The following is a 22715-nucleotide window of genomic DNA, read 5'->3' on the forward strand; positions in this document are numbered from 1 at the left end:
ATTATTCTGATCTCAATTAATTAATTATTCTAATTAATACATAAACTTATTTTATTAATTGCTTATTTACATCAGATGTAATATTAGTAAAAGATTGATAAGAGCATGTACCAGTGACAGTTTTCTGAGACGTTAAGATTTGTATTTATATTTAGGACTATTAGCCTACAGGTGCATGTGTGTGTGTGTGTGTGTGTGCATATACACACACACATATATATACACACACATACACCTGTATGTATATATGTATGTATAAATACATATATACATATAGGTACTTGTATACAAATGTGCATATGTATACATATGCCTACACACATTTAAATGGAGTATGTTTATCTAGAAAATGAGGAAAGTTAGAAACTGAGAGTAAATAAACATTTAAAAATGGAAAGGCAAATGGCTTTTCAAGATAGCCCTGATTTTAGGTCAATGGAAAAAATCTAAGCAGTTATTTTAACTAAAGTATCTGGTGATCATAGCTTGGAGGATCTGGAATTTTAAGGTGGGTGGCTCACTTGACTTGAAAATCCAATATTTTTTCTGAAGTAGGTGTTGCCATGGTGACAGAATGGCTTAGCAACTGAAGACTGATTTCATTGGCTGGCTGTCTGCAGACTTGCTTGTTGAGTGGCATTAATATGTTGCTTCCTGCTGTTTTTTATTGAGGAGACCATCTGGCATTAGCTGTCTTTAAAGGTACAGTTGTGTTAAACAAAGAACAGCAGGTGATATACACTGAGGTGTTAAAAATAGGTTTTGCAGGCATTACTTGGTTTAATCAATCACGGACTAAGAAGTTCCACTTCAAATCACAACCTATTATAATCAATTAATTCACAATTCTAGGCTTTGACAGTAGGCATTAAAGGGTTTTGCTGTTGTACTTACTTATATTATAAAAATTTAATTGCCTAAATATACTCTACTAAATGATCATATTAATCTTGATGTGCCTAAAAATTAATCTACTTGATAAACTGTTCTGTCAAATTATATGTTCATAAACCAGAGATATAGTTTTAAAATAATGATTACTGAGGATGTTTAATATGTCAGAGCATAAATAGCTGTCAGTTTTTCTTTTACTTTTGAGGGTGATAAAAATAATGGATTTTCAAGTAAGATGTATTAAGATGTCAAATGCATCTATTCTACTAATTATAACTATCGATTCTAAACAGTAAATACCTGTTGTACATCTGCGAAAAGACATACCCTCTTTTTTTTTTTTTTTTTTTTTTGAGAAAGAGTCTCACTCTTTCACCCAGGCTGGAGTGCAGTGGCACGATCTCAGTTCACTGCAACCTCCACCTCCCAAGTTCAAGCAATTCCCCTGCCTCAGCCTCCTGAGTAGCTCGGGTTACAGGTGCGTGCCACCACACCCAGCTAATTTTTGTATTTTTAGTAGAGACAGGGTTTCACCATGTTGGCCAGGCTGGTCTCGAACTCTTGACCTCAGGTGATCCACATGCCTTGGCCTCCCAAAGTGCTGGGATTACCAGGCATGAACCACTGTGCCTGGTCACATATCCTCTTTTAAAGGAGTTCCCAGTATACTAGGGAGGATAAGACACATGCACATGTTATGATAAGACAGAAAATGACAAGTACCTTAAGAGTAATACAAAGCAAAATTTGAGACTGAAGAATGGAGGACACATTTAATAAGGATGCTCACCAAGATTTCTGATTAGCTTAATCTTGACCAGTGTAGAGGAGAGAAGAGAATTCTAGGAGAAACAGTAGCATTCATCGGTGTTATAATCCCAGCCTCTCTAAGAGTGGGTTCCAAGGTAATGTTCAGAGGATAATAACAGAGCACTTTGTGCTTAGACCTTGCTGTACATGTAGAGGAAGCAAAATCTTTACAAGTAGTCTTTGGTCATATCATGAATATCCTTAAATGCTAGGCTGAGGATTTAGACTTCATTTTTTCGGGAGTTAATAGAAATAGACCATTTGTGAGCTGCTAATTTAAGAAAAGGATATTGTATGCTTTTGACATATTTAGGGAGGTGTTGTGGCCCCACTACCTGGAGAGAGATATATGGTCATCAGTTTGAAATGAAAATCATTTCATGGCAGAATTTGAGGACAGAGAAAAAGATTTAGGTGTCATTTGCATGACTGGTGAGGGTGAAAACGGTGATTATGGATGAGATAACTGAGGGAGGGAGAATAGACAAAGGAGAGAAAGTGTATCAGGCAGAAACTTAGAACACACCAACATTTTTAAGATTAAATGAGCAAGAAGAGAGCAGAGAGATGGAGAGAAAGTGTATGAGGCAGAAATTTGAATACACCAACATTTTTAAGATTAAATGAGCAAAAGAGAGCAGAGAGATGTAGTCAGAGAAAGAGAGACAGTACGTATGATTCGGAGCTGTAGTCTCAAGATAGGACTGGGGGCATATGATGATGCCAAATGCTGTGGAAGTTAATGAAGCAGAGGATACAGTAAAGGTCACTCACTCCCAGCACTGGTTGGAAGTCATTGGGGACATTTGGGGAAGTAGTTTCAGTAGAGTCAAGAGGAAGAAGTCAAACAAATGGATAAGGAGTAAGTAAAGGGCAGTTTCACCTCTAACACTCACCTTTTCTCTCACCCATTCATCACATCAAGTCTTTCTTTTTCTAAAGGCTAGTCAAGTGAAGCAGTGGGAGTAAAGAAGGAATAAACTAAGTTTTTTTGAAAGATTACATACTATTTTCAACACACATTCATTCCTGAACTCACATCATTGTGGCGGTCACTGCATTACTCTCTTCATGTGGTTCTCACAAAGGGCCACTACTGACTTCTTAATAGGGGGACCTTATGTCTTGGTTTCCACCATATTCAGTGTTCCTGCGGTATTTGTTAATAGAACCCTCTTTCACCCTCAAAACTGTCCTGGTTTGGATAATAAGTTATGAGTTATCCCAGCTCTTCACCACCATTTCTAATGAGCAGTTTTCAAACTTTATCTTACTTGACCTTATTTGATTTTTTTTTTCTTTATACAGCTGACTACTCCCCTTTATTGTGACTTGAAACCCCACTTCTTTGATTTCTACTGGTTAACTCTTCTGGTTCTCCTGACACCTTCTCAGTCTTCTCTGGGGCCGTCTCTTCTGTCCACCCTGAAAGTGGTGCCACTGTTTAGAGTTCTGTTCTTGGTTTCTTCTCTTCGTTACACACCTTTTCTGTAGACAAGCTCACTCATAACAACAGGTGCAGTTACCTAGAAGCCAGTGATGGAAAAATATAACCCTTGTTTCTCCCCACTGAGCTTCAGATTTGCACATCCACCTGCCTAGTACACCTTTACTATAAGTGCTACTCAACATGTGGACAAGAACTTGATCATTGGAGTGAGACATAAGGCTGCCGGCTCTGCCATTTAATAGCTTAACGGCCTTAAAGGAGAAAGTCTCCGTGTGGCTCAGCTTCTACTCCGTAAAATCATGAAACCTGTCACGTAAGGTTTATGTGTGGGTAAAACGAAATAGCATATGTAATGTGCTGGGCACAATTCATGGCACACAACGTACACTTAATGAATAAGAGAAATTATTATTATTTCCCAAACCGTATTCTCCTCCCATTATTTCTTGTCTTGTGGAACATCTGCCTTCCTGAGTGGAGGAGGGTTTATGTGTGAGGGAACATGAAATACTTTTGGAAAGATTGGGTGATACCATAATATATGAGGCCCTGAAAGCTGGACAGAGGAATTTAGACACAATGGTGGGTTACTGGGCTTTTGCAGTCTTGTAAGCGTAGAATGATTCTGTGGAAAGTGGTGTTGTAGTAAAATTAGTTATTTTAATATTAAGCCAGATGTGTTCAAAGTAGGGGCTGGGAGGCTGGGCAAAAGGCTGACAGAGTAATACTGGTGTAATTTGATAAGGACCTGGAAGGGTGTGGTGACAATGGTATGAAGAGGAAAGGATAATTAGGGAAATGTGATAAATGGACAGATTATTTTATTTTTATGTCAGTTCTTTCTTCAGAAAGATGTAAAATATTTCCATCAAAAAGATATATTTAATAAAGATGTAATAAAGCTTCTTTATGGATTAAGAAGCCACTACTGTTTTGTACCAATTTATTTGTGAAAGAGAAGGAAAATATGCTGATAATAATAGTGGCCAACATTTTCAGCCTGATTCTCTCAGTATTTGCTTAGATGATCATCTACCTCTTCAGATATTTGAATGAATTTTGTAAATGACTGGTCCCATTTATAACCTATATTATTCTTATAGTTACATAGAATTATTGAGATGCATAATTCAGTCTTCAAGGATGTTGGTGTTTCTAGTGATTCTGGCCTGTTACATGACACCTTGTGCTGTAGTCTGGATATCTATCCCTGACCAAATCTCATGTTGAAATGTAATTGCCAGTGTTGGAGATGGGTCCTGTCGGGAGGTGTTTGGATCATGGGGGCAGATTCCTCATGAATGACTTGATGCCATCCCCTGGTGTGAGTTCTCACGGGATCTGATTAAGTGTGTGGCACCTCCCCCGCCTTACTCCCTTTCCCTCCATGTAATGTGCATGCTCCAGCTTCTACTACAAGTGAGAGCTCCCTGAGGCCTCCCCAGAAGCCGAGTAGATGCCAGCATCGTTCTTGTACAGCCTGCAGAACCGTGAGCCAATTAAACTTCCTTTCTTTGTAAATTACTCAGTCACCGATATTTCTTTATGGTAATGCAAAAATGGCCTAATGCACCATGTAAATTAAAATATACACTTTTTGTGACAAATATGTCACAAAAAGATTTACTCTCCCCCGAAGAGGAGTCAATACGAAAACCTGAAGAATGTGGCAAGTAGAAAAACAGAAATGAGAAAGCTACCTTTGTTTTTAAAAAATATTTTAAGGTATTTTTTCTTTGGAAATAGTTGTTTTGAAATCTGGAACGTAAAATGCCAGACTCTTCTTCTCTTTTTCTGGATTTGAAACAATCAAACACTGGGAAATATCTGGCCCTGAACTAAAATGCAGGCACACCAAATTTTGAACTCAGATTGAAAAAGTTAACACTGGAAATCAACTAGAAATTAACGATGATTATGAAGAATATTTTGATTGCTGTTTGATTCTTTCATAGCTCTGTAAAACTTACGTAAGCAAGTATTAAAAAACAAAAGCTGAGGGCCACTGGTTTATGATGTGTGTATCACAAAGGAAAGCGTCACCACCTCTCATTGAAACAAAGAAAGGCTCATGTTAACTAAATGTGAAAAGATAGTGTAAGAAATTTTTTAAAAAATCATATTTTTGAGGCTGAAACACATGTTCCAGAAAACAGTTTATTAGAATTACGTTAAGCAAAAATTAACGTCTGCACACTGATGGGGAAGCTGTGTGGAGTTGTATGAAAAATGTTAGAGCAGTCTGTTTTTGTAAAATCTGGAAGTTGGAATAGATAATCACTGGGGCCCCAGCTCTAAAATCCTACTAGCACTATTAATGTGACAATGATTTGATTGTTGAACGAAATTTAAATTGTAACATATGCCATGGGGAATGTGTTTTCTGGCTTGCTAACAACATAAAAAGAGGATGTTGAAAGCCTCTTGTAATTCATGTTTTTAATTTCATTCTTTTTTTTTTTTTTTTTTTTTAACAGAGTTTGGTTTTTATTGTTATATGTTTGGCTGGGTGCAGAATTGCCCTCACCACCCCTGGCCACCCTGGCTTCCTGGGAGGAACAGGCAGAGAGATGGCTCCAGATGGCTCTTGGCTGCCACTCTAGGCCTCAGGGCTTATACAATGAGCACAGGGGCTTCCACCTTCCAATAGGAAGTGCAAACTCTAATTCGCAGTCAGACTTCACCAGGAGGGAGAGATGATCTTGGCTGAAGGCACTTTAATGAGGGAGCAAACCCAGTGCTGGAGTTTGTCTTCCTTCTCGTAACTCTGATAAATCTAGACGCCACTCTGTTGGAGAACCACCTCTGCCGGCAGCTGGGGTTAGTGCACTGACTGAGTGAGGCATGAGGCCTGCTCACTGGTAAAACTTCTTGTTAGGGCTGTTAGTGTGGCCAGCTAGCAGCTGGCATGGGGTGAACTCTTTTCCATAAGCAGCTTCATACGTCTTGAGCCCATCCACTGTCTTCTGGGTGCCATACAGATCCACAAAGCGGAAAGGCCCTCCAAGATAAGGTGGGAAGCTGAGCCCAAAGATGGTTCCAGTGTCTCCCTCTGCAGGTGTGGCCAAGGTCCCCTCTTGCAGGCACATGACTGCCTCACTCACAAATCTTGTCACTAGGCGGAACTGGATGTCTTCATCTGAGGAGACTTCAGACTTAGGAGGCAACTTCAGACTTGCTAAAATACTGTCCATGTCAGAATTCAAATTCTTACTCTTCACACCCACCTGATAGGTGGAAAAGCTCTTCCCAGACTTGTGACCTGGGAAGCCCTTGGACACCATCTGTGTCAGCAGTTCTGGGTTTCCACCTCCAGACTGCTCCCCAAAGGCTTTGCCCAGATCTTTCGCCACATGTTTCGCTACATCCACATCAACTTCATCCACCAGTGTGGCAGCACCCACAGGAAAGCCAAGGCTTGTGGTCAGGGAATCCAGCTTCTTCGGGTCAACTCCTTCCTGGAGGATTTGGATGACTTCAGACATCATGGGTGCAAGACATCTGGTGGTATAGAAGCCAGGTCCATCCTTAACCACAATGATGACCTTCCCCTGCTTGAGATGGACACTACAGCTGAGGCACTGGTGTCTTTGGACGTCTTCTCGGTTGTGATCATCTCCCGCAGCTGCCTCTTGTCCGCAGGAGAGTAGTGCCTGCCAATCACCTTCTCAGGTCTTTTGCTGATAGCGGTAATTTCACTGATTGGGAGAGCAGATATGTTACTGGCAAAGACACAGTGATCTAGAGTCACTGCTTCTACTTCCTTTCGCACTCTGTGCTTAAAACTAAGGTCCTCAAACACAGTGTCCATCACCATGTCGGTCTTTTTAAAACCATGGTAATCAAACTGCCCAGTCAAGTTGCTGAAGATGGAATCCCTTTCAAATGATGTTAGAGCTTTCTTCTTCACTTTGTCAGTCAGTCCTTTGAACACTTGTTGCTGTCCTTGGCCTAGCCCAGTGAGTGTGGCATCTTTAAGTGTAGTCTTTAGCCCCTTATCCATGGAGACTTGGGTGATGCCTGCTTCCATCATCCCTGCACCAAGAATAACCAGATGCTTAACTTCCTTCTGTGGAGCTCCAGATGTATTCTTCTTGCACAGGACTTGACCATGGTAGAGTCCCATCAAGGCCTTTGATTCTTTGGTCATTGCAAGCTCTCCAAATTTCTGAGATTCAGAGAGATAACCAGCATCACTTCCTTGCTCAATTCCAGTCTTTACCATATCAATTATTTTCAGAGGTGCAGGATAAAGCCCTTAGTCTGCTTTCACATGTTTTCTTCCACTTGTTTTGTAAATTTGCTTCCTGACAAATGGAATAGTTATGGCATACACTGTCAATTTTTCCACCAATCCCTTGTCTCTCTTTGGAGAGATCTTATCAGCTAGTCCTTTGGCAAAAGTAATTGCAACTTCTTCTAAGTATTTGATTGTCTGTTCCTCTGGAAGTTTTAGTCCTGGTCCCAGGGATTCCACCAATTGGTCAACAAGTCCCATTTTCTTTGCCCTGTCTGCATGAATGTTTCTATCAGTCAGCATCATGTCAAAAGCAGCAGGCACACCCACCATTTTGGGCAGCCTTTGTGCACCTCCTACTCCTGGTAAGATCCCCAGCAAGACTTCAGGAGCACCTAATACTGTTTTTCTGTTTTTTGTTGCTATTCTGCATTGGCATAAAATGGCCAACTCAAGTCCTCCCAGGCAGGATCCACTGATGGCAGTCACAACAGGCTTTGTGGACTTTTCACTTTCTCAAATGTTCTTGGTGCTTCTTGTGATATCTATGTTACTTCTTGAGGGGTCTTGCAAGTGGCTAACATGTTAATATCAGCACGTACAATAAAGCAGCCTGGCTTTGATGAGATAAGGATGACACTTCTGATTTGATCACTAGCCCAGATTTCATCCATAACTTCTGTGAACTCTGAATGCAGCTGTTTGTTTATTCAGTGTTTTTACCTTTGAATGGGGAGAGTTAATTCAAATAACTGCCACATCCCCTTTGACTCCATAGTTAATATGGGTTGTGGTCAGCAGAGCAGAGGACCCTGTAAAATTGCGGCATACATAACCTCGGGAGCGGGGGATCCTGAAGGCAGAGAAGCGGCTGAGGCTGCCAGTTGCCCGGTAGGCCACCATGTTGAGCTGAAGAGAACAGCAGTGGAGAGCCCTTCTCTTTAATTTCGTTCTTATCTTTTGTATTGGCTTTTTTGATTTATCATAACCAAGGAGAATACAAATGAACTGACTTCAGAGTTTTTTCCTCAGATTTCAGAGTTGTACTGTTCTTAAGTTCCCTCCTAAAACTTGCCTCTTTTATTAAATATTTTAATATTTAATGGCCGAAAATCTTTGTAGTCATTATTATTTTGTTGCAGCTTTATTGAGATAGAATTCACATACCAAATAGTTCATGCAATTAACAGTAAAATTCAATGGTTTATAGTATATCCACAGTGTTGGATATATCCCCACAATTTTAGAACATTTATATCATCACCTCAAAAAGAACCCCATACCCGTCAGCAGTTACTCCTCATTTTCCCATTTCCTCCCAATCCTGCTCCAACAACTCTAGGCAACCAGACTAGTCTACTTTTTGTCTCCATAAATTTGCTTATTCTAGACATTTCATATACATCAAATTGTGCAATATGTGGTCTTTTGTGACTGACTCCTTTAACTTAGCATAGGGCTTTCAAGGCTCACCCATGTTGTAGCATGTATTAGTACTCCATTATGTGGATTTACCATATTTTGTTTTTCCATTCATCCATTGATAGACATCTGGGTTGTTTCCATTTTTTGACTATCATGAACAAGGCTGCTATGGCACTCATGTGCAAGTTTTTGTGTAGATATGTGTTTTTATTTCTTTTGGGTATGTACCTAGCAGTGGAATTGCTGGGTCATGTTGCAATTCTTTGTTTAATATTTTCAGGGACTGCCAGACTGTTTTGCAGAATGGCTGCACCATTTACATTCCCATCGGCAGTGTACAAAGGCTCCAATTTCTCTATATCCTCACCAACTTGTTTTTTGCTGTCGTTTTGATTATAGCCATTCTACTGGGTGTGAGGTGATATTTTAATGTTGTTTCGATTTGCATTTCCCTGATGGCTAATGATATTAAGCATCTTTTCATGTGCTTATTGACCATATGTATATCTTCTTTGGAGAAACTTCCAGTTTTTTTTTTTTTTTAAAATGGGGTCCAGCTATGTTGCCCAGGCTGGTCTCAAATTCCCAGGCTCAAAGGATTCTCCCACTTTAGCCTCCCAAGTAACTCAAGTGGATTGCTGGGATTACAAGCATCATGCCAGGCTCCAATTTTTTCTTTTCTTTTCTTTTTTTTTTTTTGAGATGGAAGTCTCACTCTGTTGCCCAGGCTGGAGTGCAGTGGTGTGATCTTGGCTCACTGCAACCTCTACCTCCCAGGTTCAAGCAGTTCTCTGCCTCAGCCTCCTGAGTAGCTGAGATTACAGGTACCTGCCACCATGCCTGGTTAATTTTTTATTTTTTTATTTTTTAGTAGAGATGGAGTTTTGCCATGATGGCCAGGCTGGTCTTGAACTCCTGACCTCAGGTGATCCACCCGCCTCAGCCTCCCAAAATGTTGGGATTACAGGCGTGAGCCACTGTGCCCGACCCAACTTTTTTTCATTTTTAAGAGAGTTCTGCTGTGTCTCAAACTCCTGGGCTCCGGGGATCCTCTCACCTCAGCCTCCCAAGTAGCTGAGACATCAGGCATGTGGCACTGCACCTGGGGCTGTCTATTCATTTTAAATTGGGCAATTTGTCTTATTATTGTTGAGTTGTAAGAGCTCCCTATGTATCCTGGAACCAAGTCCCTTATCAGATATACGATTTGCAAAAATGTTCTCCCATTCTGTGGGTTGTCTTCTTACTTTCTTGATAGTGTCCTTTCAAGTACAGAAGTTTTACATTTTGATGTGGTCCAATTTATGTATTTTTCTTGTGTTTCTTGTGCTCTTTGTGTCATATCGAAAAAGCATTGCCTAATTTAAGGCCACACAGATTTACACCTACGTTTTCTTCTATGAGTGTTATAGCTTTAACTCTCACATTTAAATCTTTGATCCATTTTGAGTTAACTTTTTTATTGGATAGTTAGAGGGTCCACTTTCCTTCTTTGGCAGGTGGATATCCCATTGCCCCAGCACAACTTACTGACAAGACTGTTATTTAAAAAAGCATCCACCCTTCAGCATATTTTCACAACTCATGGATTTCGTAAGTGAGTAGAGACAACTCAAAAATAGCAAACTACTTGATTAATGTCATTGGCTAATAAGGGGCACAGTAGGAATTTAAAAGCCTTAGGTTATCTGCTTCCAAAACCCATACTTATTTCAATATACCAGTGGTTCTCAATTTTGAGCCTGTGTCAGGATCACCTGTAGGTCTTGCTAAAACACTGGTTGCTGGGGTCCCACCCCTAGAGTTTGATTCAGTAGGTCTGAGGCAGAGCCTGAAATTTTGCTTTTCTGACAAGTTCTCAGGGATTCTGATGCCACTGGTTTAGGGGCCACACTTTGAGAGCCATCGTAATGCACTGTGATGGTTCCCCTATGTTCCTGATACTCGAAGAGTCTTCATTTGGGGTTGGGGGAGACACAGAGAGAATAATATAAAGTCAATAGTGGTGACAAAGGGCTAAGTGTGCGTAGAGGAAGACAACAGTAATTCTGATTAGAATATTGAAAAAAGTTTCTGCAGGAGACATTATGGAATGGATTCATTTATGGATAATCTCAAGCATTTACCTCCATCTGGTGAAATCAGACAGCAACTGTCTCTCTTAACATTTGTTTGGTCACAAGTATGCTTAGAGCAGCTAAGCTCTCGAGCACATAAGCAAGTATATAGTGGAGTGGGTGGTGGTTCCAGAATGGCTGATGTGGGACATGCAGAGAGAGCACTTAAGTGTCAGATTATGACACTGAATACAGGAAAGTAATGGGAGTGAGGCTGGTTAAAATTTTTCACCCACGCAGTCTCCCTGTGTTGCCCAGCTGGAGTGCAATGGTGCGATCTCGGCTCACTGCAACCTCTGCCTCCAGGGTTCAAGTGATTCTTGCGTCTCAGTCTCCCCAGTAACTAGGATTATAGGCGTGCGCTACTATGCCTGGCTAATTTTTGTATTTAGCCAGGGTTTCACCATGTTGGCCTGGCTGGTCTCGAACTCTTGGCCTCAAGTGATCCACCCGCCTCAGCCTCCTGAAGTGCTGGGATTACAGGCTGAGTCGCTGCGCCCGTTCTCCACTCATGCTTATATCCCACAGTCAGGGTTTAGTAAATCGATGCCACTTGTGAGAGAGACTAAAATACATAATGGATTTAACTTGATGACTTTTTTTTTTTTAAACTCTGAGTCTTTCAGTGTACAAATGAAATCTTGATAAAGAAAAGATCAATAATAGCAGTATATCAATGCTTTTCTAAGAAACTGTGAAATACTGTGGTGACCTTATCCTGGAACAAACTAGGATGAGCCAGTCTTTATTAAATTATTTTATACGATACTTTATTTATACTTACTTTGTGCTCATTCAGGAGGACCCTTCGTCTTGTTGAATTCTGTAACATTTCCTTGCAGGCCTAGTGTTGACAGAGTTTACAGGCTCTCAGGATTGTGTGCCAGTTGCCCTCTTTCTGAAGTAGTTTTATTTGTAAACCACACAGGTTTAAAAAAAAAAAACACAAACAAACAAACAAAAAAACAGAGGCCAGGTGCAGTGGCTCACACCTATGATCCCAGCACTTTGGGAGGCTGAGGCGGGTGGATCACCTGAGGTCAGGAGTTTGAGACCAGCATGGCCAACGTGGTAAAACCCCTTTCTCTACTAAAAATACAAAAATTAGCTGGGTGTGGTGGCAGGTGCCTGTAGTCCCAGCTACTTGGGAGGCTGAGGCAGGAGAATCGATGGAACCCAGGAGGCACAGTTTGCAGTGAGTCAAGATCAGGCCACTGCCCTGTAACCTGGGTGACAGAGGGAGACTGGAAAAAAAAATCAGAGATTTTAATAGGTCAATCTTGAACTATGTGAACAACTCACTCAGAACAACTTTGATTTGTAAAAGGTTAAAAAAATCATTGAATTACAGAGCTATGAACTGACTCCTTTTTGATGAAGCCTGATTATTAATAGTCTTGTTCACAGCTGTGCCCAAAGTAGAAAATCACACTGGCACTGGGTAAGTAAACAAAACAGGCCAGTAACTCTGCCAAAGACCTAGCTATTAATGGCAATTTATTTTTATTACATATTTGGAATCTTGTCATCCCAGAAGGTGCCTAAATAGAAATTTAGTAATACTTGATTTAAGAGGCAGAAGTCCTGTAAGTTTGCAGCTATTAAAAAATGGAAAGAAAAGAAAGGTTACAAAGGGAAGGGGACCATATTTGTGTCTACATTTGTTGCTTTCCTCAAATGGAAAGTAGAATAATGTATTCGAAGATATTTTAAATATTAATATCTAACTGAAACCTGATATTAGATTAGAGAATGAGAAAATTTTGCTCAAAATTAGTTTTTTTTTTTTTTTTATTTATGGTGCTGTTATATCTTTTAGATTTAGGAAGGCAGAAAGGCTGTGTGTTTGTGTGTGTGGGGTGTGTGTGTGTGTGTGTGTATGTGTGTGTTTGTGTGTATGTTTGTGTGTGTGTGTGGGGGGTGTGTGTGTTTGTGTGTGTGGGGTGTGTGTGTGTGAGGTGTGTGTGGGGGTGTGTGTGTTTGTGTGTGTGGGTTTGTTTGTGTGTGCGTGGGTGTGTGTGCACTTGCACTTTGAGGTTCCCTTTCTATGGATGTTTCAGGATCTGAGGATGAAGGATGACAATCTAGCAGAAAGCCAGGTTTCAGGGGATGTCAAAGGTAATTTCACGACTGTATTAGTAGATAAATCCAAGACCAGAGAGCATGCTGAATGGAGGACATTTACATAGTCTTTCCAGTGCTAAAGGAAATAGGGAAGTGATTATTTCAAAATTACCTAGAGGGTCTTGAGCACAGTATGACTTAAGATAAAAATCTAGCTCATTGTTTCTGATAGTTGGCCTCTTTCTCCTCTCCAGAGGGAATATTTTTTCCTTTTTTTCTCCTCTGTGGAAAGAAAGTATTAATTACAACAAAAAGGCATTGTTGGAAAGGGAGCTTTTTTAGTCGCATAAGAGAGGTGCTATTAGTACTTGTTTATTTAAAAATTGACTTTTGGTCAAACTAAGCTATACAACTTTTTCTTTTCCAATCCTCCTGCCCTCCATCCCTCTTCCTTTCTTTCTCCCTCCTACTCTTTGCCCTTCCTCCTTCCCTGATCCCTTGTTTTGTTTAGTTTATGTCATTCTACAGAGCTCACAGTTACCACCTGGTAGGTACACTTGACATTCTAGACGGTTGCTAAATCAGTGTCATACCAGTTGCTAAATAATCGGCCAGGAATAGCCTTTATCAATGAATCCTTCTTCTCCTTTTCACTCTCCATTGAATAAAGATGGAAACCAGCTTTGCCTCCTTTTTAAGTATGGCCACTTGATTTCTAATTTGTCATAGCTCACATGGAAACCCTGTGATGCGCTTGAGAGAGTTTTCTCGTGGAGACCTCAATACCTGTAGAATGTAGGGCACCTGGCAAACAGATCTGCTTTATCTGATCAAATGATGAATGCAATAAAAAAATACAAAAATTCGAAGGGGAAAAGTCTTGTCACTGTGTATGGTAAGTCGTTCAGTGGATTCTGGTTCTGCCCACTGAAGCACTACGCCTGCGGCTGGTGATGGAGGAGAAAACCTTTTACCGGAAGGAATGGGGAGAAGGGTAGTGGGGGCCAGAGAGTCTCTACATTCCTCCAGGAGGAGGAAACCATCTCTTTAAAATGACAGTGCTTTCCTTCCACGAGAGAACCATAATTTTTGTAACCATTGGTAACTATTTTGGTCTTTCAAATGTGTCAAGCTATACCCAAGCACAACTTGTACACTGGAACAGCCTCTGTCTACAGGCAGAGCAGGATTCAGTGATGTTTAGAAGGCATTTGGGCCCCAGCCAGCCTGAAAGTTGGGGTTTACAAATGTGTTAAACAGAAGAGATTTTGTTTGGAAGGATAAAGCACATCATGGAAAAGTTGAGGAAGAAAAAAAGAGAAAGTTGCATACTTACCTTTATGTTTCTAAGAACAGATATGTTCTTGACGGATTGTGGATTTTTAAAAATGTGATTTTTTTTTTTTTGGTGGTGGGAAAATTGCAGACGTTAAATACCTTTTTTAGTTATGTTGACACCTTACAATTACATAATCCTTTATACTTTTCAAATAAATACAAATATTAGTAAGCAGTTACTACATACCAGGAAAAATTCTAGATGCTGGAAGTAAGACAATAAATAAAACAGGCATTATTTTATTAAGTCCTCTCAATAAAGCCTATGAATCAGTTACCATTATTATCTCTATTTTACAGATTAGGAAACTGAGGCACAGAAGAGTTGTGTTACTTGCTCAGAGTTTTCTTAGTCAGGAATGGGGGAGTAAAATTTGAAATCCAGATTCTCATTCCAGAGACTGTGCTCTTAGCACCACACAGTCCTGTCTCAGGCAGGCGGCATTGCTACTGTGCACCTTATCTTAAAAACTAACCCTCTGAGGGAGGTGGGAAAGGTATGTTTATTCACATTTAAAAAATATGAACATGTTCAAAAATTAAACGTGATCTATTTAAATTTGTATGCTGGGAAGAAGTTCTAGAGTCATCATCTTCACCTCTTCAATGCTTCAATCATTGGCTTCCCAGCCTCTAATCAGCCATGCACTCCATTTCTTTTTGCACTGTTATAACCAGTGATTTTCTCAAACACAAGATCTGTAATGTTCCTCTGCTTAACTCCGTGCAGTTGCTCACTGTTCCACCTAGGATCAAACCTAGACTTCTCAGCATGCGCTTCAGGTTCTTCCGGCCGGGTCCCTGCATACCTCTGCAGTGTCACACTTGCACTCTCTGAGCCCTAGCTCTACAGAGCTTTTCTCATTTTAACAAAACATGCTCTTTCTTGTCTCTCACATGTTGTATATGCCGGTTCACCGGCCTCAACATTCTTTTCTTCCCCTCTTCCCTCTTACTCTAACCTTCTTTTTTTTTTTTTTTTTTTTTTTTTTTGAGACGGAGTCTTGCTCTGTCGCCCGGGCTGGAGTGCAGTGGCCGGATCTCAGCTCACTGCAAGCTCCGCCTTCCGGGTTTACGCCATTCTCCTGCCTCAGCCTCCCGAGTAGCTGGGACTACAGGCGCCCGCCACCTCGCCCGGCTAGTTTTTTGTATTTTTTAGTAGAGACGGGGTTTCACCGTGTTAGCCAGGATGGTCTCGATCTCCTGACCTCGTGATCCGCCCGTCTCGGCCTCCCAAAGTGCTGGGATTACAAGCGTGAGCCACCGCGCCCGGCCTCTAACCTTCTTAAGTGGCTATTCTTGTCCCTTCTTTTTAATCTGTACCTTGATGCCATGTCTCTACAGTGTGCTGTAATTGCATGTCCACCCCCAATTTCCCTGAGTCCACGGGCCTGGAAACCATGTGATGCTGGGTCTGAAGCGAAGAATTGGGGAATAGAGAACCGGAATCTTGTTCGCACAGTTCTCTCCAGTACCCAGCATGTGACCCAGAACATGTACATGTAAAACATTCATACACATAAGGCATTCACACATGTAATCAATTAGCAGGCATGTTTTGGACACCAGCTTCATTAGGAGTGATGCCGTATTTGAGGTAGAAACATAGTATGATGGAGAATTCGAGGGGCTTTGGACTCAGATAGCTCTTAGTTGAATTCTGGCTTTATCACGTACTGCCTTTGAGGCTTCAGGCAAGTTACTTAACTTTTCTGAGCTTACTTTCTCAAATAAAAAACAAGGATCACTAAAGTGCTTTGGAAACTTTTGTGTGAGAAACTGGTGTGTAAATAGATAATTAAGGCACATGCTAGGGGTTATGTTACAGGCATGAACAGGGACACAGAGGAGAGGGCAACCAACACAGCTCAAGAGGTCACAAAAGATGTCACGTAAGCCTTTTCTTTTTCTCAGAGCCTCTGGCATCAACGTACCTGGAGATACCTGATAATTGGGCAGCTGTTTATCTTTCTGGAAATGCTTAGTCAAAGGTCTTCTGAGCATGGGGATAGAGGAAGTGATCTTCCATTCATGCATATTTATGATTCTATTCTAAGTTAAATTATTAATAGCACTTGAGGAGTATTCTATTTTAATATGGACAAGAAAAATCGTTCACTTTGAAACATTTACTGAGCTCACTTATAGCATACTGGGGAAAAAAGTCTTGGTTTTGTCATTTTTCTCAAAAGATTTATATGTATTTTCCTGCAATATCAAAAATAAAATCCATGAAGGGTCTAGAACTTTTAAGGCTATGTAATTCATATTTTAAGCCTTTACTGTTTCATAAATTATTTAAATAATTTGAGGAATTACTATTGAAGAGAGTCTTAATCTGTCAGATTGATCAGATTGGATTTATCTTGAAAACAGTTCTGCCTCTTTGAATAAAAATCTATTTTATTCCAAAGAAAGTTTTTTTATGGCAAATAAAAACAAAGGTATACATTTTTAATAATCTTATGATGAATAGGATGATCTGCTTTAAAGAAGGGTAAGTTTATAGAATCGGAGTATACTTGTACACACCTTAAATTCAAACTTTTGAAAAATAAAATTTGTTAGGATTCTAAGCATAGTTTTTAATGTAAGAAAAAATTAAAACAGTGATGCAATCAGGAAGCTTAGAATATTCTCTTGCATACATTATATGTGTTAACAGCCTTAGCAGTATTCTTTTGTAGGCCACTTGGCTCCATCTTTAAGGTAGTTTGATGAATATTCACTGGCCTACACAATTTGACTTAAGAAATGTTGTGCCAAAGTATCCTGGATAATGTAGATATAGAGATAAAGTTATATATATATATACACACACACACATACATATATATTTACATATATACACATATGTACTTATTTACAGTGTATATATAAAATAATTTAGAGGAATGCATCCAGAAACCAAATTGAGCTTGAGAAGTACCACCTCACATGACTGCAGGGGCAGCTGGTTATTGTCTTAGGATATATTTGCATTTTGAAGTGAACTTCAGTGATATTAAAAAATGCCAGATTGGAAAAACAGCCATTATTATTATTATTTTTAAATATAGTTATCACTAGATGAATGAGCTTTCTCATAATCACCTCATTATCATAAATTAATTCCAAATGAGTGTGTTTGAACAAGACATTGGCTTTGAATCTTTAATTTATCTCATCCTTAGCGTTGCTGCTGACAAATCATAAATAGATATAATTAATGGAAATGTTAATAGTGCCGGTCCCCAAAATATCTCTAGATCACTGACCTTCTGATTGGTGGAAAAACCTTTGGAGAATGATCTTTACAGGATTCCATGGCATTGAGTTAATCTGTTTCTCTCTATATGGGGGCAGCAGATGAGGTGAGTTTCTTCCTCTGTCATTTGTAGGATCTACTGTTGTTCTCTGGAGAGCTATTGTGTCAGAACGGATTTGGTTTATTTTTTAAAACTACTGCTACCTAGAGGGTAATTTTATTAAATTCCTTTATCATTTGGATTAAATACAGCAAAATGAAAGCAGCTCCTCCTGCTCAGAGGAGGTGCCACCACAATCTTTAATATTTTCTTAGTGTTATTTTCCTTTAAAATATGCTTTGGGACAATTAATAATGACTAATACTTAAATTTTCACTATGAGTAAAAGCTTTTTGGTAAACACTTATTATGTATTCCATATCTCCCTTTTATTCTCTAATTATTTCACCTATTCACCTAATTATTTCGTAGCTCAAGTGTATAATTTAAATGATGTAGAAATATAGAGATCAAAATTAATACAAATACATTTATGTAGTGATGTGTTACATTATATTTGTCACATATATAGCATATATTTATGTTTGTCTAGTACATATATAGTATATACAGTACATGTATTACATACATACATACAGTACATATTTGTGTAGTACACAGTTATAGTGCATATATATATTTGTCACATATATAGAAGTCCTGTGTCTTCTTTTTAGGTAATATGGGAGGATGAATGTATGTTTTTGTGTGCAGTCCAAGAATGACAGATTTTTTTGTTTGTTTAGTTTAGTTTTCTTTAGGATCTAGATCCCTCAGAGGTAAACACTAGCTATAAAACAGAGAATTAGAAGCTGGCCTTGGTTCTGCAGTTCTAGGCATGGCGTTAACTTTTTTTAAAAACTTAAGACCCAGACCACACAAGGAATCTTCCCACCTGCACTCCCCTGCCAGCTCAGCTACTTCCCTACTCCTGTGCCAACTCAACCCTAACAGTAACTGAGACAAAGGCATTGCCCTGAAGTAAGGTGTAGGGAAGCTTTGTGGCCTCCTTAATAAAGTTACGCCCGATCTTCTCAGCTTGGCGATGGAGGGAGAAGGCACATGGGAGGGTCTTCACCGAGCCTCTGGCCCTGATTCTGCCTACCCTTAATTCATTCACCAGCCCCTCTAGGGGTTCTGAGCGGTGACCACTGCCACTATTGGGCTAGCTAGGGTGGGGGCACTGCTCCCCTTAATGCTCTGGCCCATAGGGGAGACACAAAATATTGTTTTAAATTTCCAGTAGTGTAGCTCATGGCAGGCTGAGGCACTTACACAAAAGGGTGCTGGAGGCTTTAGGATAACACAATAGAAATCAGCAAAGGGAGAACATGCAGTAGACAATTTAGGCTCTCCAACATAACTTGCTGGATCTCCAGAGCCCCCAAACTCTGCTCATGCCAGGTTTTGCATGTGCCGTTTCCTCTGCTTGGACTGGTCTTCCCCTTCATTGCCTGGCTATCTTCTTCTCAATTACTAGATTTCCCAGTAGGGGCTCCGCCTTCTTGATTCCCCTGGCCTGGGTTATATAGGTTTGTCCCAGATGGTACGGTGGCCCCACATATGCCTCCTCATCAACCTGTATTGCAGTTGTTTATCCTGTTATGCCATAAGCTCAGTGGCACCGGGGACCTTCTCTGTCTCTCTCAGCACTGTATTCTCATCAGCTTGGACAGTGCCTGGCACGCAGTGGGGACTCAGAAAATATTTTCAAATGTGTGAATGAGTCCGTGAATGAATGGAATTCAGAAAAAAAGAGAATTCTGACCTCTAGCTTCTCTTTATCCTATGAGATACTTTCTTCACTGTCATCTTGCAGGACTGGGGTTAGGTTTTATTTAGAAAGCTGGAAGGTTTATTTACAAAAGATGCAAATAAACCACTGGGCTTAGGGGAAGAAGGAAAGAGCCATTTTCTTAGACTAGAAGATAATATGGAATGGATTAGGGGGCAGAAGAAGGAATGGGTGAGTGGGTGGAGGAATGCCAGCAGACAAGATGTTGATGGTTATAAAAATTGGGAAACTGTCCAATTATCCTTATTTTAGACTTTAAAAAAAATGAGTAAATTTCCTAGAAGTCAAGTGTAGCCATGTAAAAATATTTGGACTAAGTTAAATATAATTCCCTTGATATTATTGAATTGCCTTTGACTTGGAGACAGAGCTATTCATTATAGGGCAGTTTCTAAGAGTCCAGGCTTCACAGAGATGATCTCTTTTCATTCAACAATGTAATGAAGTAGGAATTATACTTCTATTTTACAGATGAGGAAATGGCTCAGAGAGTTATAATTGACTTTAGGATTGTAAAACTACAAACAGTAGAACTGGCAGCCATTCATTCATTCATTCCACAAATATTTATTGGTAGTAAATTTTTGTTATCATTAGCTTTGTCTTTTTTGATGGTAAAGAATGCATTTCATTTAGAATCATGATTTTGGCCAAGAGAAAGCGATGTAGAAAAAAGCACTAAGTTAACTAGATCATATCAGAATAAACGTGAAGCCTCACCATTTTACTCATCCAAAGTGTCTAGGGCCTTAAGTTCAGTTCCTTTTATTACAACTTTAATATTTTGTCTGTCTTAAAAAAAAGAAAAAAAAAAAAAAAAACGTTAAATCTCCAGCCCCTGGAATCATGCCTGGAACATGGTGGGTACTTAATAAATAATTGACAGTGAATGAGAAAATTGAGAATCATTAGTCATTTTCTGTTCAGTATTAGCAAAGTCTGGCTTACTTTTTTTGTTTTTGTTCTGTGTGGGCGCATTTCACTGAGTGCAACTTATGAAGGACCTCAAGATCAAATTCATGTCGTACTCTTGGAATTGATTTCTGACAGGGGGACTGAGAGTTTTTTGTCCTGTAAGTCTTTATTCTAAGACAGATGACACGAATGTAGGTAGTTATTCAGAATAATGGACTCAGGAATTTAATAAGGGTGTTGTTTAAAACTGCAAATATCACCAGCCAGTGGTAAAGCAAACACATTCTGGGTGAATGAGAACGGCCCACGGATTGACATTCAAGACCCATTGGAAAAATCAGGAGACACAAGAGTGGGAAGAGTGCAGATTGGAGCAGCTATCCAAAAATACAGAAGGCCAGAAGGTGGTGAGAAAAATGTCAGACAACAGATTGTGGAGAAAAATAAACAAGCCAAGAAAAGTCCTATTTGGCCTTAAAAGAGGCAGATGGTGACAGGAAGCGTTCAGTGAGGAGTGATTACGCTAAAAATCACAAAGTCTATAAAATTATCCATCTGTAGTTTGAGGTTTTGGGGAAAATTAAAACTCGTTGCTAGTATTACAGGGAAGGGTGATCGTACAGAAACAGAATATTAAGTAAGTGTGTATTTGTGTCAGGATAATAGAAATGAGAGATGCGTTATTCCGTTAGAAGAGAAGTTTTGTTTACTTAGAGATTGTGACCAAAATTATAAAAAGTGTTTTGTTTTGCATAAAAGCGTTGAATTTGTATTAAATCTGTTCTTTCCACATTTTTGATGTAAGAAAGAATTCTCCCAAGGATGTTAGTAGGTTGCTAAGGTAGCAATGATAATTTTCTAACTGAAAGAATGTACTAAACATTTTTTTCCATTGGAGAGTTTTTTTGGAATAGGATATAGAAAATGACAAATCACAATGCTAACTTTAAAGCAAAGAATTTTAATTTGAAAGTTGAGAAAATATAGCAGAGAAAACTAATCATTTGGAATGGTATGAGAGAATTTGAAAAAAATTTATAAATGTTTTAAAATAGATGTGGTTGAACATTTAGAATTGGGAATCATTTTTTGATAGTTTGGGACCTAGTTTTCTGTGCTTAAATTTTAATTCAGAACTACTTACTCCGTGGTCTTCTGGTGGTGTGCCACTTGAGTAATCAAATAAGCCAGGGTTTTTACAACCTTTTTCTAGGTCACTAAAGCATTTCTTCTGTGTGCCTGAATATGTCTTGACTTCATGCATAAGAAATATTCGACGCTCCATTCTCCTTCTTTAGAAGAAATAGTAACTGAATATGTTGGATTCTTCTCTATTTTTGTTGTTTCTCTCTTAGGTTTTTAGCCACACTTGCTCAAGACTAAGTTTTGCATTTTAAGTTTAAATGTGTAAAGTAAAAGGCTGAGAGCTGAGTATGTGGTGAGGCTTCCTTCTTTTCTCTTGAGAACTGAAGGCAAAACATTAAATTTATTATAAAAATTTGTTTTACTTTTGAAGATGTGATTTTCCAGACAGAGAAACAAACTCATGTATCGGTGTATTTTTTAATGAATTAAAATAATGAAATCTAGGTACTTTATGTAAGTCATTTTATTTAATCCTCAAAATAACGTTTTAAAATAGTTGTTATTTTCATTCTCATAATTGGGGAAATGTAAGATCATCAAAACCAGGTTTCAGTTTCCTAAAGTCACACACCTAATAGCAGAGTCAGGATTTGAACTCAATTCTGTGTCTTTCAGTGGCAGAAGGGGTTTTGCACATTGTCCATTAGACTCCTTATTCTTTGCACTTGTCCAAGAGTGGTCCCCAGGCACATACATGCATGTGAAGAAAGCTCTAGAGGAGATTCTGATTCAAATCTCCAGTTGGGAACTACTACATCAAACATTTCAAAAATCAATCAACCAACCAGTCAACCCAATCTTTATTGTATGGTGGTAGTTAAAAATCTAAACACTATTTTCTGCAAGTTGCTAGCCAATTGTTTTGTTTGTTTGTTTTTTGAGATGGAGTCTCGCTGTGTCACCCAGGCTGGAGTGCAGTGGCCCGATCTCCGCTCACTGCAAGCTCCGCCTCCCGGGTTCACGCCATTCTCCTGCCTCAGCCTCCCGAGTAGCTGGGACTACAGGCGCCCGCCACCATGCCCAGCTAATTTTTTGCATTTTTAGTAGAGACGGGGTTTCACCATGTTAGCCAGGATGGTCTCGATCTCCTGACCTCTTGATCCACCCGCCTCGGCCTCCCAAAGTGCTGGGATTACAGGCGTGAGCCAACTTGCCCGGCGTTGCTAGCCAACTGAACCAGACTTCTTCATTGGGTAATATTTTTAAACATAGATTTAGAATGTCTTTTCATCAAATA

The 22715-nt window shown here is 39.5% G+C and overlaps 1 protein-coding gene and 1 pseudogene across 1 annotated transcript in view; one reads left to right on the forward strand and one right to left on the reverse strand.

Moving 5' to 3' along the window:
* Positions 1–22715, forward strand: part of CPE (carboxypeptidase E) — a 118910-nt gene that overhangs the window by 18591 nt on the left and 77604 nt on the right. The gene's annotated exons all lie outside the window — the stretch shown is intronic.
* LOC104663421 lies at positions 6010–8294 on the reverse strand (annotated as a pseudogene).

This window comes from Rhinopithecus roxellana, chromosome 2 (assembly GCF_007565055.1).
Source record: "Rhinopithecus roxellana isolate Shanxi Qingling chromosome 2, ASM756505v1, whole genome shotgun sequence".
Taxonomy (NCBI): domain Eukaryota; kingdom Metazoa; phylum Chordata; class Mammalia; order Primates; family Cercopithecidae; genus Rhinopithecus; species Rhinopithecus roxellana.